The following is a 15,382-nucleotide window of genomic DNA, read 5'->3' as shown; positions in this document are numbered from 1 at the left end:
AGTTCTGGTAGTTTGGGAACCATGTTGCCCATGGGGTAGTCAGCTAGATAAGTCTTTGTTAACTTGAATTTTCCTTGTTCACATCCCTGATATCACTCTTTTCCTCCTCAGATCCCATTTCCAGTAAATCATGTTCCCACCAGATCTTGTTTCAAGCTTTGTTTTCAGAGGAACCCAAATTTCAAGTCCTTCCTTTTGCACTTATTGTCACTTTTCCCATCAGTTCAGACTTTTCTCCCAAAATTTTTTGCTCAGTGAATACAACATTACTTCAAGAGAGTTGAAGCATGTTAGTTTTGAGAGATTACTGGGATCAATTTCCTCCAGCCATACATTAAAGGTAGCAAAACACGTTTCACGTTTTTTTGTTCCCAGCCAGTCAACTACCCTTGCCTGGGAAAATCTATTAACTGGTCAGTCTCAGGTCAGTCAGAAACTGCGTTCATTTCCCCTCATTTTCAACAAAGTAGTTACTGGTACCAAGCAGAGTTAGTGAAATATATGTTCCTGTTAACATATATTTGCACTTGGGATCCATGGGAACACCTTCCACCTGGCTTTTATTGAAGGTGGTCATCCAGTGTACTTTTCTGGTGGCATTTTGTTTCTCACTCTTCCTCTCCACAGCTAAAGTGATGTGAAAATAACATATTTAGTAAATGGTATGATTGAAAGCCCAGAAGGAATGCCAGCCTTATCAGCTATATCGATCTTATATGTAACCTGTTGTTTGGAACCTATCTTATTTTCGTATTTTGTCTTGAATCTCATTTACAAAAAATATTTTAACGTATTTGAAAAACATCCACCAACCATCCCATGATGATCACCAGATTTCCAGTTCCCTACCCTTCCCAGATTCCTTTCCATCCATCCATCACCCCATTAACTCTCCTATGATGATCTCTTTCCACCATCACCTTCCAGGCTCAAGGTCAACCGGTACCAACTGCTTTGGGAGTGGTGACCTAGGACAAATGTTTTAGTACAGTACCTACCGCAACACAGTCACAACGCCATTTATAAAGCTGGATCTTGTGTGAGCTACAGTTTAAAGCAGTGTTTAGAAAAACCTACAGGCACCAGGGCCCATGGAAGACCAAAGACCAGCCCCTCAAGCTAATATAAATTGAGCTCCCCCCACCAGAAATTTCCTGAAAGCTGGCTTGGCTACCTTGGGGAGTTTACAAATCCAAAGACTTAAATTGGCAATGGATCTCATTGTTGAAACTAGCTAGTAAAGTGTCACCATGATAGAAACTATGAATATTGTTTGGAATAAGTGAAGTGATGCAGCTAGGGGTGCTGAAAAGTGGGCCCGAGGACATGGTGATTTATCTTTACATCTCCCAGGAGCTGATCTTCAGGCTTCATGCTGCAACTGTTCTCTTGGCTTTGTTACTGTTAAGAGTAATCCTTGAATGACTCTGAGGGCGTTGATCACTCATCTGGTAGGTTTATTCCCCAGTGTATGAGTTCGAATCCCCCAGCCATCATTTATGGATAGACCCCCCAAACCTTTTAATGATGTGTCTCAAATTTGGTTGTTTTCCAAAAGTCGGCATGAGGTGTAAACACAGCCTCCATGGAAGAATTTTAACTTCTCTTCTGGTCATCTTAAACTCATCTGCCTTCCTAAGCCTATTCCAAATTTATTCTTTTAACCAAAAACTGCAGACCATGCCATTCCACCCATTTTTTTGGATGACACCAGGGATGGGGCATACGTGACTGTGCTCTGGTCTTACTCCTGGCTCTGTGTTAAAGTTTCACATCTGGAGGGTCTCTGGGGACCATAAAGTATTGCAAGAATTCAACTGGGTACTTCTTGCTTGCAGAGCAATTGCCCTGTCAGCTATACTTTTCCTCTGACCCTACCCCACTCTTCATCAGGCCTATGGAATTTCTCCTCTTATGGGCGTTGTAACCCTGGACCAAGTTTGTATTCCTTAGAGTCTTGTCTATTCCCCCTTTTTCCTCTCTCTAACTTCCCATTCTTTCCCATCCCATCCTTCAATCCCCAGCCACTCCCAAATTAACCAGAGTGGACATCATCTCAAAATTAAGAACTTTTATTAACAACCAATTAACTCTGATGCGTCTATTTAATTTGAAAAATATATTAGAATAAATAAAAGATGTATGGCATTTCAGTGTTTGCCTAGGGCAACCATCTGGTCCATAAAGTGGAACCTACCATTCCAGCTCTCAAATTACATAGCCATAGTAGAGGGAGATGTCCATCTATTTTTCCCTCTCAATAAAGAACTGCACTTTCCCCCAACGAGGTGTGCTTGGCAGCGTTCTCACGCTCCTGCTGAACCTTCCTATTCATAGTCTCACGCTCTGTTCTCTGCTCTTTGGTGATGGGCTTTGACACGACTGGCTCGGGAACATTGGGCTTTCTACATGGAATCGGTTGGAAACGGAAGTCTTGGAGTAGAAAGTGACTCTGACGTTTGGGTGGCGACTGCCGCTTGTTCACAGAGACAGGAGGAGCCTCCCACTGCAGAAATGTGCCAGCTGCTGTCTTGTAGGGAGCAGGTATTGAAGCTGCAGGGTGAGGAATAGGCTGGCTACTGGGGTTATGCAAACCTGGTCGAGAGGGGTTGGTTGAAATGGACTGAGCAGGTTTGGCAGGACCAGGCAAAAATGCAGTGGTTGGCCGGGTATAATTGGCAGCAGTTGGCTGAGCTGCATTGGTAGAGCCAGGCTTGGCAGGGTAAACTGCAGCAGGATGATGTGAGGCCACAGATTGTCGCCTCCGAGGAACAGGTCGAGCTTGCAGCCTCTCCATGGTAAGAAAAGGCAAAGGTACCAATTTGACCTTCCCAGGAGGTGGCAGCTCAGACTGGGTTTTAAATGAGCGTTTTTCAGCACTGCTATTTGGTTTCTGTGCTTTGACCTGAGTTTTCTCAAGGACTTTTCCATCCTGTGCAGCACCTAGCCATGGCTTGACAGCTGTGGGTGGCTTGACATCTGTAGGCTTCTTTGAGCTACTCAGGACCTGTGAGGAAGAGATTCCAGGTTTTGGATCACTCTTCTTCCCAGAGCATGTAAAACTTTGACAGAATCCAGCATGTGTATGCCTAGGTAGCGGTGGGGTTTTTAACACCATCTTGGCAAACATTAGGTTGACTTTTCTTGTGTTTCATCTTGCCAATGGTGTGCTTTTCTTCTACCTTGACCTTGTTCCCTGGCTGCTTACACTCCTTAGCTTTCTTAGAGTTTTCTCTGGTGTTTTTTATCTTCTCCTGCCCATGGCTCTTTGTCTTGCTGATCCTGCTGGAGGCAGGTTTGTGAGGTTTGCTGTTAGTTTTGGCTGTGGTCACAGGACACCTATAACTGACTGCAGCATTATGAACAATCCCTGCTCCCCCTAGCAAGCATTCTCGGACTTTTGGCTGGATTTTGGCCTTGGGTTCTCCCTCAAGAGGCTCAGAAGCCTCCTTTTTGTTCTTCCATTTTGCATCGGAGGTCCCCTTGGTGCCACTTGAATTTTCTTGCAAATGCTTCAGAGTGATGGTGTCAGTGGTGTTCATTACCTGCAGGTCTTTGCATTGATCTATGTCTACTGGGATCTGGTAGGTCTCCAGAGCTTTTGAAAGCCCATGGTTAATCTGATCAAAATTCATACCTTTTTTTCCTGAGTTGGAGTTGGGGTCAGCGCCAGGTTACTTTGGGCTGGAGATATTATGGGAACTTTCCCACGCTCAGGTGGTGGATTACTCTCAGGTCTTTGAATCCTGCTACTGCAACATGTGGGCAATTCGGAAATTTGTGTCAGACCAAATGTCTGACCTGAAGATTGCGATGGCAGGGAAGTCTCCATCCCCAGGAAATTCATCACTTAAAAGGAGCCAAGGAAAATGTCATTCCCTGCAAAATGAGATATTCCCTCCACAAACCTAGTGCTGCAACAACTGTGCACCTACCAGCAATAGGCAAAGCATTGTTACTGAGTATTCTACGGATAATGGACAAGGCCCTGTGCTAGAAGATTGGAGGTAACTGTTGTAGTTCTTACTGTTTGTCATGTGATGCTGTTGTTTTTTGGTTTTCTTTGTATTTGAAAGAGTATCTGTGTAAACTGATTTAAAATATAAGAGACATGGACAGAGGGATAGTACATTTGGTAAGGCACTGGCCCTACGCACAGCTGACCTCAGTTTGATCTTTTGTATCACGTATGATCTCCTAAGGATCTTCAGCAGTGATCCCTAGCACAGATCCGGGAGTAATTCCTGAGCACTTCTGGCTATGACACAGATTCAACGTCCTCCAAACAAAAGCTTTTTTTTTAAAAAAAAATTGAGATTTTCAAACTAATAAGTGCCATACAGAGCTTAGCATTGTAATGTATTGTACTCTCAATTTATTCATTTTCATAGAAAAATAAAAGGATGTTAATATCATAGAATAAGAGTATGAATGAAGCACTCCTTCAGCATGATATTTGTGCTGAAGTACAGATTCTAGGTTTGATGATTTGAGACGGAATCTCTAAACCACAAGTGCATTTAGAACCTTGCTGCTCATTAATGGAAGGAAAAGTTAAAGTGGTACCATTACAATAAGAGTTCTGAAACTTCTTACGAAAATAACAAAATACTAGTTTAAAACATGTATTTTACTTTTAGTGTGGTAATTCTGGAGGACTGCTGAACTAGAACAGTGAAAAATGTGGCATTCCCTGACACAGAGGCTGGGTGGGATGGGGGGTATGGGTGGTGGCAGGAATACTGGTATCCGTGGTGGTGGAGAATGGGCACTGGTGGAGGGATAGGTTCTCCATCATTGTATAAATGAAATGTATGCACAATAATTTGTAAGTCTACAACTCTGCCTCATGATGTTTAACTAATAAAAATTAAAAAATAAATGAAATAACTTGGAAAAAATTGTGGCATTCTTTTGTGTGCTCCTGAAGTTCATTATACGAAATGTAGTTGTCCATTACACTATCATACCATCCAATGTCCATTAGGAGCTCTTCTGTTGAGTGTGAAAATAATATGCTATAAAATGGCTGAGGGGAGTAAACATGAACTGAGATTAGTTAACTTCATTTCATAAACTTAAAAATCTGTGTATTTAAATACCACCTGTCTATGGACAGTTTTCCTCTTTTTTGACCCCAATTTTTGAGTTTTCTTTCACTTCTCTCAGTTTAAATCACCTTGATAACTCGATTCTATGATGGGTTGAGCAGACACAGAGAAGTGAAATGTTACAAGGGGTCACTCAGAGTGCAGAGCCAGGAAGAGCCCAAGATCAGCCCAGAGTAGGAGGCTAGTGGTTGGTTATTTGGGGACTGGACCTCCTTCAGAACAATAACCATTTCTCTAGATGAGTTGCTGTAAGCTTGGGGGGCAGAGCCATTTTTTCCTGTGTATGACATGGAATTATAGGACTGAAGGTCAGAAAGGAGAGTCCCCAGAATTCATTGATTATTGTAATACACCTGTCTTCCTTCCTTGTAGGGAAGTGACAGGCTTTGACTCTGATGAGGAATCTGAGATGGTGTTTTCTCAACAGGACTGGCCGAAAGTGATGGGTACACAGACACCGTATTATAGGTATCCAGGGTTCTCTCATAGCGAACTGCCTTAGAAATGGAAGAGACAGCGGTGTCTTGGTCAAGGACACTTACAGAAAAGTCTCCCATGGAAGACTTCACTTCAGCACTTCCTGCAACATCCCATTCCAAAACACTCCGGTCGGAAGCAGCTGAGTTGGATATATGACTCTGGTGAAACACTCCAGGTAGCATTGTTGTGCTGAAATGTTGGTAAAGATAGGCACTACCCATCAGTGGTTGAAAAGAGGTGCCAGAGGCTGAGGGCAGGAGCCAAGCAGAACTACCAGCTGGAGCAGATACTCTGGAGTAGTTGCAGACACTTCCTGTTAGGGAACCTGCATCGTTCACCACGGGAAGGGAAAGCTGTAGACTATGTGAAGTTCCCAATACAGATGGATTTTGAAAATTTTCTGTAAGGAACAAGAGGGTGATGAAAAAAATCTGTGAGACTAATAATCTCCTTCAACGCTGAGAGGAACAATATGAACTTAAAATTTAAGCCATTGAGATGCTTCTAGTACCAACAGTCAACTGAGTTTTCAAAATTCCCACAATTTGGAGTGATTCAAAGTCTGGAACATTTTGGCACTTTGTGTATTTGGTATCGTGCTCCCAAATGAACACAGAACTGTAGAGCCACCAGGTGATCTTGTCTGTACCTGGATTTCTTGATTACATATAGTTTCTCCTTACCCTAGCAATGCCTGTAGCTTGCTCTCCTATTGATTCATATGTTACTTCCTATAAGGGAAGCTTTTCCAAACCAGGAAGTCTAAGAGCATGGGTAACATTCTCTGGACAGGAAGAAACCTGAGGGCCGTAATGACAAAGAGACTTCATGTTTTCCAATAATTTTTATTGGGCACGGTAAGGAGTATAGTTTGGACCAATAACTGACAGTGATCTTGGACTCTTCCTGGCTCTGCACTCTGAGTGACCCCTTGTAACATTCAGAAGAGTGTATGCAGTGACAGAGATCCAACCAGATTGGCTGTGTACAAGGCAATTGCCTTATCTCCTCCATTACTCTCTCTCTGTCCCTTATGAATTTTCAAGTTACGGAACCTAAGCATGTGGACTTTTTTCCAGGACTCTGCATGATCACTACAATGCAGAAATGGTTAGGAAGTTACCTTACATTAATATAGGCATTTGGGGTCTTTACAAATATTACCATTGTAATCATCAGGTTTCCATTGGACTTGTGCAATGAATATGTGCTAGTACGGTTGACTTATGACTGAAGCTTGTTGAAGCATTGAAGGTTACCCTGATTTTTGATCCACTTCAAAAATGACTACTTGAGTTTTTCCCAAGAAATGTTTTTGGAATGAAAACTTTATTTAAATTGTGTCTTAAGTTGTTTATAAACTAATAACTCTAAGAATAATAATGCATACACAAATTTAGTTTTTCCACTTCATGTGTTTTCATAGGAGGAAGTATAAAGAAAACATCATGAAAAATATGTATAACAAAACTGAAAAATAAGTACAGAGATATCAGTGAAATCTGGGCTACGTAGCAAGCTGTACAGTACAGTATGTTATTGAGAGCAGACCCAAGAGTAAACCATTAATAATTGTGTATGTGGTCTCAAACAAAACCAAATAAAACAGTCCAATAAGTTTAATAAAAAATTGTTCCACACAGTTTCGGCGAAGCAAATATCACACTGAAACAAAAGCAGACAGAGATACCACAAAGATAGAGAATTACAGACCGATACCCCTGATGAACACAAATGCAAAGATCCTCAACAAACTACTAGCAAATAGAATCCAACTACTCATCAAAAAGATCATACACCATGACCAAGTAGGATTCATCCCAGGGATGCAAGGATGGTTCAACATTCGGAAATCAATCAACATAATCCATCATATCAACAAAAGAAAATATAAAAAGCATATGATTATATCAATAGAAGCAGAGAAAGCATTTGACAAGATCCAGCACCTCTTTATGATGAAAACCCTAGCCTAAATGGGTATAGAGGGTACCTTCCTCAACATAATTAAAGTCATCTACCACAAGCCTACAGCAAGCATCATCCTCAATGGGGAAAAACTGAGAGCCTTCCCTCTAAGACCAGGGATGAGACAAGGATGCCCACTATCTTCACTGCTGTTCAATATAGTACTGGAAGTACTTGCAATAGCGATTAGGCAAGAAAAAGATATTAGCGGCATTCAGGTAGGAAAGGAAGAAATCAAGCTCTCCCTATTCGCAGATGATATGATACTCTACTTAGAGAACCCAATAACCTCCACCAAAAAACTCCTAGAAACAATAGACTCATATAGTAAAGTTGAAGGCTATAAACTAAATACCCAAAAGTCCATGGCTTTCCTATACACATACAGCGAGGAGAAGAAAGCAACATGAAAAAACAATCCCATTCACAATTGTGCCCCAGAAAATCAAGTAACTAGGAATAAGCTTAATTAAGGAAGTAAAGGACCTGTACAAAGAAAACTACAAAACGCTACTTCAGGAAAAAAAGAGGACATGAGGAAATGGAAAGATATCCCCTGCTCATGGGTCGGGAGACTTAACTTTGTCAAAATGGCAATACTACCGAAAGCAATGTATGAATTCAATGAAATCCCTATAAGCATACCCATGACAGTCTTCAAAGAAATGGAGTAAACACTCCTTAAATTTATATGGAACAATAAGCCCCCACGAAAAGCTAAAGCAATTCTTGGGAAAAAGAAAATGGGGAGAATCAATCTCCCGTACTTCAAACTGTATTACAAAGCGGTAATAATTAAAACAGCATGGTACTGGAACAAAGGCAGGACTGCAGACCAATGGAACAAGGTTGAATAAACTGACATCTCCCCTCAATCATATGATCACCTAATCTTTGCTAAAGTTGCAAGTAATGTGAAGTGGAGTAAGGAAAGCCTATTTAACACATTGTGCTGGCATCATTGGACGGCTACATGCAAAAATATGGGCTCAGAACTCACCCTAACACCATGTAGAAAAGTAAGATCAAAATGGATTGAAGACCTCAACATCAGACCAGAAACCATAAGGTATATTGAAGACAAAGTTGGCAAAACCCTCCATGACATTGAAGCTAATGTTATTTTCAAAGATGCCACGCCACTGGCCGAGCAAGTGAAAACAGAGATAGATAAATGGGACTATCTTAAACCAAGAAGCTTCTGCACCTCCAAAAAATCAGTGACCAAAATACAAAGACAGTTTTCAGAATGGGAAAGGATATTCGCCCATCATACATCTGACAAGGGGTTGATATCCAGGATATACAAAATACTGGTAAAACTCCACAAGAAGAAAACATCCAACCCCATCCAAAAATGGGGCAATGAAATGAACAGAAACTTTCTCAAAGAAGAAATCCGAATGGCAAAAAAGCACATCAGAAAATGCTCTACATCATTAATCATCAGGGAGATTCAGATCAAAACCACAATGAGATACCATCTCACACCTCAGAGACTGGCCCACATTCAAAAGAACAAAAGCAACCGATGCTGGCGTGGATGTGGCGAGAAAGGGACACTCTTTCACTGTTGGTGGGAATGTCGACTGGTTCAGCCCTTCTGGAAAACAGTATGGACGATTCTCAAAAAATTAGAAATTGAGCTCCCATTTGATCCAGCAATACCACTCCTGGGAATATATCCCAGAGAGGCAAAAATGTATAGTCGAAGTGACATCTGCACTTGTTTGTTCATTGCAGCACTCTTTACAATAACCAGAAACTGGAAGAAACCTGAATGCCCAAGAACAGATGACTGGTTAAAGAAACTTTGGTACATCTACACAATGGAGTACTATGTAGCTCTTAGAAAAGATGAAGTCATGAAATTTACATACAAGTGGTACAACATGGAAAGTACCATGCTAAGCGAAATGAGTCAGAAAGAGAGGGATATACATAGAAAGAATGCATTCATCTGGGGGATATAAAGTAGCAAATTATGAGATTAATACCCAAGAATAGCTGAGATCAGCACCAGGAGGATTACTCCATAACTTAGAGGCCAGCCGGGTATTCTAGGGGAAAGGGCAGTTCAGATAGAGAAGGGAGCACCAAATAAAGGGTGTTAAGAGGATCCTTCCAGGAGGGGAGATGCATGTCGAAAGTAGAGTATGGACTGAACATGTTTGCCACTCAATGCCTCTTTTGCAGAACACAACACCCAAAATGAGAGAGAGAACACCGGGGATTTCCTTGCCATAGAAGCAGGTGGACATGGGGGGATGGGTGTGGGGGGGATATTATCCATGGTGGTGGAAAATGGGCACTGGTGGAGGGATGAGTATCTGATCATTGTATAATCGAAACCCAAGCACAAAAAATAGTAAATCTACAACTGTACCTCATGGTGTTTCACTAATAAAAAAAAAGTTAAAAAAAATTGTTACACATATACAATATGAAAAGAGTATTCTGTTTCAGAAAAAACTGCTAGCCAAGAAATGGAATAGAAGGTGATTTTTGATAGCACACTTTACCAGTCCATTAAACAGAAACGATTTACCAGTAACTACATAAAAAATGAAAATAGCAATAAACTTGATTGTATTTCATAGGTAAGAAATATTTCAAATGAGTAAAATAGAGAAACTTCGTAATTACAAAAAATTATTCTCATCAATACCTCTGAATATTAAACAGCAAACAACACGTGTTAAACCTAGCATATGATTTCAGTTTATCACACAAACAGAAAAGAACATATAAAAATGATCACAAAATATTCAAAATTTCTTTCAAATCCTAGTGTAGAATTATCTTTATTAACCTGGAAAACGTTCTTCTCAATGTTTAATAAATGAGCACCAAAATCCCATTAAATATTTTTAATGTAGGACCAATCAAGATTAAGAAATATGACAAAAATGTGTAATTCGACATGTGAGACTTGATTTTCCTATTTCCTCTTAGGATCTAAAAATAGAAGTTGACTATTATCAAACCACTCTCATGTTAGGAAGAAAAAATCATATGAAATAATATTTGTAAAAATGACAAGCAGCTTTAACCTGGAACCTACTTACCACACAAATGAATCAAATCTCCTGAATCAAATTAGTAAATACCATTTTTTAAATTTCAACAGGCAACGCGTACATGTACTTAAAAACCAGAACGTCATAAAACATTGAAGATTCTATTTCTTCCACCCACCTATTTAACCACTATTAGCTATTTATGGGATTCATCATTTCTGATGTATGTTTATATTCCAAATTGTCAAGTACCAAGTACTGTGTTCAAAGAGATAATAAGAAAAAAAGTCACCAAGGATGCCTTTCTCATATACTGGTTTTCCTACTGGTACCCTACTCAAGGAACAGAATACTTTCTAGTCCTGGCATTTATTGAAGTAAATTGCTTTGACTTGCTCTCAGTGTATTTACCTCAGCATATTTAACATATATTCTTTCTTTTTTGATTTTAAATCCTTGGTTTTCTTCAATATTCAATCCTGACGGTTTCCCCTTCCTGGATAATTGCCGTCCATATTCTTTCATTCTTTCTTTCCTATTTTATTCTCCCTCATATCGTCTTGGTTTCGATTGGTCAATGTTTGATGAAAGTGATCCCAAACTTTCTTACCTTTGAGGGCTTGCCTCCCTACCGCTCAGCACTCCACACCTTCCCCATGCCCCAAATTTTCTTATTACCTGGTTTAAATAGAAAACTCAAAGATAAATGATTATTACTGTGTAATAGCACTATATTTAAAATACTGAAGTATAAATACAAGAGGAGAGACCATTACAGAGAAAACATGCGGGTATATATTAACAGGTTTCCACAGCATCTACATTTTCTGTTTCTGTAAAAATACTGTCTCTGATTTACTTTTGTCAACGGATATTTTATAAAATACACGATTAAAAGGAAAAAGAAACAGAGAATCAACATATATATATGTTTGTATTTGAGCTCGTAAATACGTCTAAAATATAAAGTAATCAATGAGGAAAAACAGTTTGTATGTGAGAGAAAGAAAGCCAATGTCTAAAATCACACAGAAAATATCAAAGTCAAGCTAAAATGGTAAGGTAAGGTAAGGGAAAGGCCCACCCATTGATCATCGATTTTCTCGAGCACGCCCAGTAACGTCTCCATTGGAGACTTTGTTGTTACTGTGTTTGGCATATTGAATATGCTTCAGTAGCTTGCCGGGCTCTCCGAGAGGGGCGGAGGAATCGAACTCAGGTCCGCCATTTGGCGCTTGTAAGGCGAACGCCCTACCGCCCTCCCGGTGTGCTATCTCTCCAGCCCTTTAAAATTCTACTTGAACACTTTCTTTCATTACTACGTGCTGGTTTCACTAGACTTCTTTTAAGTTTAGGGATGATAAATCTAATGAAAAGCTTTGAAAAGTATTATTCCTTACCTGACATGGTCAGAGAAGAGGAAATACCGATGAAAGGTAGACGAGAAGAGGAGACGGTACGAGAGTACGTCTGAATACTGAAGCGGCTAAAGACCACAAGTGTCCAGTACAGATGACTGGTCAATGTTGATTGGTCATAGGTCACTGGTCACTTGCCAGGATGATTCAAATTTATTTACAAACAACCGCATGGGAACCCCAACATTCGACAAATTGGTGGTTGGTTTGGTGGGAGAATGATGTCATAAAAAAGGCAGTTACAGGTAGAGCCTAGCCAATCAGGAGGTCAGATTCCCAGGAAGAAGACCGGATTGGATAGAGAGAGGGGTAAAATGAAGCAGGCTAGGGAGATGACATCCTGCAAGACAGTTTTAACAGTTTCAACTTCCTCAGACTATTGTGTTAGAAAACTACTCCCATTATACACAAGAGCTCACATATTTCATTAATAAATCAAGAAAATTACTAAATAATCATTTTATTGCACTGTTAAAGAAACAACATTCGGTATTACTAGTATATTTTATATAACGTTTACAGCACAGAGGGTACGGCATTTGCCTTGCAGAAGGCCAACCCTGATTCTGATTCCTGTGCTGGGCAAGCTACCCAAAATATCTCGCCCTCATAGCAAAAACCTGGCAAGCTACCCATGACGTATTCAATAGACCAAAACCAGTAACAACAAGTCTCACAATGTGTTGTAAGATGTTACTGGTGCCCGCTCGAACAAATGGATGAACCACGGGAGGATAGTGCTACAGTGCTATGATTGAAAAAAATGGTGGTTTCTTTCAATATGACAACACTTACTATGATAAGTTGTAGATGAATTGAGATGTGTTAAAATGTAAAAATAATGAGAAGTAATTGTAAATGCACAGGTATCTCTATTTTACAAAACAGTTGTTCTCAGTTTAAAACTGTAGAAGATAAAGAAAAACATATGCTCATTTCTGTGAAAATCTTACAATCTGAAAGAAAAGATAAAAAGTAAATTAAGTAATCAAAAAAACAAGCAAAACATACAACTAATGTCAATTAGTATGATAGGCAAAAGATGAATGTTTTTAATAAATTAGTGCTGTGAAATAAATCAGTATTTAGCTATTAAACTTGTATAGAAAAAATAAGCATACATTATGATCATATAATCTATATTGAAAGAAGTGTAAATTCCTCGTAAACACAGGAGCAATTTTCAAAGTCACTTATAGACAAAGAGCACAAATTAAAATGACAAATTAAAATGTGTCCCCAAATTACAAACATTTAAAAATCAGATCACATCTTTTCCTAACAAAGATGATAAAAATAGACCTTTTCAAGTTATTTTATTGAGAATTAAGTCTGTATAATAGTATGGCAATATATTCTTAGTTTTAACCAGTTTAATATTCTTTAAGTAAATTAGTTTTTGTGTGCGTATATGGAAATTCAGGGATCAAACAATAACCTCACAAATGTGAGGCAAATATTTTACCACTGAGATATATTTTCAACCACAGTTAGATATTTTGGTTTTATTTCTATTGTGCGAGGAATAGAACCCAAAATTTCATACTTGCAAGCCAAGTGCTTTAGCCCTGAGCTACATACACAGTCATAAGTAAGTAAGCTTTATTTTTTCTTTTTGGGTCACACCTGGCTATGCACAGGGGTTACTCCTGGCTCTGCACTCAGGAATTGCCCCTTGTGTTGCTCAGGCAAACATATGGTATGCTGGGAATTGAACCCAGGTCGGCCAATTGCAAGGTAAACGTCCTACCAGCTGTGCTATCGCTCAAGTCCTAGTAAGTTAGCTTTTTATATCAGATCTTAAGTAAACAATCAGAAAAGTTGACAAATAGATATAAATGTTCACAACAATATCATCTTAGCAGTAAAACATTACAATTATAAAAAACTCAAAAAAATGTTATAATAACTGAAATTTATTTTTTAAAGATTATATTTGTATATATACTAATATAAATACATAATTGAAAGACTCCAAAGAAATGTACCTTCATTTTACTTGGATATTTATTGTGGTTCTTTTTTCTTTTTAATATAGTTATTCCATGAACAATACAAATTTGGACTTCTATATGATTTTTTGTCAATAATTATATTTCGAAACTTTTTTGGAGATTGCTATTGATGTGAACTAATTAAAGATGATCAATATATCCTAGAAATATCAAAAAATCTAAGAAAAAGTATTCCATGCATGTATAAAATATATGCAGATAATTTATTTGATTGGCTCCAAGACTTAGTAGAGGGGTTAAAGCACTTACCATGCACACAGTCAACCGAAACTAATGGCTGGCACCACCAGGAATGACCCTTGAGCACAGAGTCAGAAGTCCAAAGCACCACATACTATGGCCCAAATACTCCACAAAAAGAGAAATACAATTTATCACTTATTACTATAAAATACAAATTCATTATAAAGTCCAATATAAAATCCATTATAATTTTTTCAAATGTATCAAAATTTACAGATTTGCGGGCCACACATAGCACTACTTGCAGACAATATGAGTAAATATTATTAAAAAATCATCTACTTGGTCAACGGCAGACTATCTATTAAATTTGGGGCTTTCAAAAATTATATAGGAATTAGCACCCTTTAACCTCTATGCTACTCAAGAATCAGTTATATGTTTTTCTTTTCTTCCTTTTTTGTGGGGAAGGGAGTGCACCCATATGTGCTCCGGGCTCACTTCTGACTTTCTATCCAGAGATTCCTTCTGGCAGCCTCAGGGTTCTGGGGATTGAACTCAGATTAGCTGCATACAAAGTAAACACACTCTACATACTGCACTACTCTTTGGCCCATATGTATCTTTTTTAAATAACATTTTAATAAAAACATTTTTAATAATTTTTAAAAAAAATTTTTAATAAAACATTTCATTAAAAGTATAATGTTGGAAAATACTGTTTTAATCATTAAAGTAAATATAAAATTGGAATAATACTTGGTAAAGCATAGGAACACAGCAGAAATTGATGGTATATATCTTATTTGTAAATTTGTAACTGTAACATATTGTCCTTTTCCATTTCAAGGATGAGATGTATTCATAGAGTAGATTGGTTCACTCACAATAATATATTCTCTCCTGGATACTTTTTAAAACTACTTTCTAATTTGCCTGTTTCTAAACTTTTTGAGTACTAAAGCCCTCTTTACTATTGTTAGATCTTTCCCTGGTTTTATTTTTACTTTATGTTCTAATCTTAATGGCACCACCATCTACTCAGTCAATGAAGCTAAACCCTAAGGTCTCTTCCACTTTCTCCTGCACAAGTTTCTGCTTTCTGACAAATGGGAGGACCTCGAATGCTGACATCAATCTAATACCCAGGGCCGCAGGAGATAGTGTAGTGCTTATGGTATTTTCTT

The sequence above is a fragment of the Sorex fumeus genome, unplaced genomic scaffold (assembly GCF_029834395.1).
Source record: "Sorex fumeus unplaced genomic scaffold, SorFum_2.1 ptg000021l, whole genome shotgun sequence".
Lineage (NCBI taxonomy): Eukaryota > Metazoa > Chordata > Mammalia > Eulipotyphla > Soricidae > Sorex > Sorex fumeus.
Note: the sequence above shows the minus strand (reverse complement) of the source record.